The 1,542-nt window shown below is 37.4% G+C and overlaps 1 protein-coding gene and 3 non-coding genes across 4 annotated transcripts in view; 3 read left to right on the forward strand and 1 right to left on the reverse strand.

Moving 5' to 3' along the window:
* trnah-gug (transfer RNA histidin (anticodon GUG)) overlaps nt 1-11 on the forward strand; it is a 72-nt gene extending 61 nt beyond the window's left edge. The window contains exon 1 of the tRNA in view: nt 1-11. This exon is cut by the window's left edge and continues 61 nt beyond it. This is a non-coding gene — a tRNA (tRNA-His).
* Nucleotides 1-1,542, reverse strand: part of LOC127938331 (uncharacterized) — a 374,843-nt gene that overhangs the window by 159,724 nt on the left and 213,577 nt on the right. The window lies entirely within an intron of this gene.
* Nucleotides 143-224, forward strand: trnas-uga (transfer RNA serine (anticodon UGA)). The gene has a single exon. It is a non-coding gene; the product is annotated as a tRNA-Ser (tRNA).
* Nucleotides 393-465, forward strand: trnak-uuu (transfer RNA lysine (anticodon UUU)). The gene has a single exon. It is a non-coding gene; the product is annotated as a tRNA-Lys (tRNA).

Consider the following 1,542-nt stretch of genomic DNA (forward strand, 5'->3'; position numbering starts at 1 on the left):
GGGTCACGGCAACACTCTGGCGTTGAGTGTACGGGAAGGTTGACAATTTTGTACCACCTCATCTTTCTTCTCTATTTTGTTTTTGACGCTTGGCCTGTGCAGGGAGCCACCAGGCAAGGGGGCAGGCAGCCTACTTCTAGACGTAGTCGTGGCCGAGAGGTTAAGGCGATGGACTTGAAATCCATTGGGGTCTCCCCGCGCAGGTTCGAACCCTGCCGACTACGGGAGGGCTTTGCAGTGTTGCTTTAGCTTTCTGTGATGGTAATTGTGCCTTCTATGGTCCTTTGTCCTAACTGCTTCTAGCTTTCATCCCGTGACACCTGCGTCTCTTCTGGGCAGCTTGTTGTAAAACTGCTGCTATATAAAAGGTGAGATGCCAGTGCTCCACAAGAGCCCGGATAGCTCAGTCGGTAGAGCATCAGACTTTTAATCTGAGGGTCCAGGGTTCAAGTCCCTGTTCGGGCGAAGCTCTTTCTTTGGCCTCACCTTGCTATCACTACGGTCCATCTCTTCTGCTGACTCTGTACTGGAACGGTGTTCCTTCCTGCTCCCAGGGATCAGGGGATCTCCCTTGTGGTTAGTGACAAATGAACAAGGCAAAAAAACACATAAAGAACAATGGTGCCTGGGATTTTTGAGATCCGGAGCTTGTAGCCTAGAATTTTTCTTTGTAAATTATGTGAAAATCATCTTGTTTACTCACTTACAGAAAACAATACATTGATTAAAATGTTCTAAGACACTTTTTGTTGGTAAAAGTCATATGCGAGTAGGCGTCAACTATCATGAATATCATTGTGATTTACACCTGAGAAGACAAAGCCCTGCATAATGAGCTGCATAAAGAGCCGCTCAGTCAGCTGTTGTCACTGAGAGGGAGGTGTTACAAGAAAGAACTTGAGAACAAAATGAATGTATATAATTTTAAGTTTGGAGTTTATTTAGAATATATTTAATTATCCCACAACATAATTTAATATACGGGAGCAGTTAAACAGTTTATTAGGAACAATCAAAGCTGACTTTCAAACTAATTTTATTTTTGCATTATTACTCCAGTCACACAATCCTTAAGAAATCCTTTTAACAATCTGAATTTCTAAAAAAAAAAAAAAAAAAAAAAAAAAAAACATTTATTGTTATCATTATTATTAATCTTGAAAATAGCTGAGAATATTTTTCATGTTTTTTTATGGTGGTTAATTAAAAGAACACCATTTTTTGTTACATTTACATGTATTTGTTACATTTATATTATTTACATCAAGCTTTTGAGTGGTATAGTTTTGTATATTGTTATTGAAACTTCATAATATTTAACTTAATTATACATTTAGTCAAGAATTATAGTTTGGAAAAAGTCTAACTAGTAAAATGTTTAGACGTTATGTGAAAACTAGTACAAGTATATAAATAAATATAAAGAGACTTACTCATGTTTATGATCTCTGCTGAATAAAGTGCTTCATTCTTTTTTTTCTGAGGAAATCCATTTCTCAAATCCTCAACCACGTCACATCTTTTTGGGGTGAATTATGTGTT

Source organism: Carassius gibelio, chromosome A20 (assembly GCF_023724105.1).
Source record: "Carassius gibelio isolate Cgi1373 ecotype wild population from Czech Republic chromosome A20, carGib1.2-hapl.c, whole genome shotgun sequence".
Lineage (NCBI taxonomy): Eukaryota > Metazoa > Chordata > Actinopteri > Cypriniformes > Cyprinidae > Carassius > Carassius gibelio.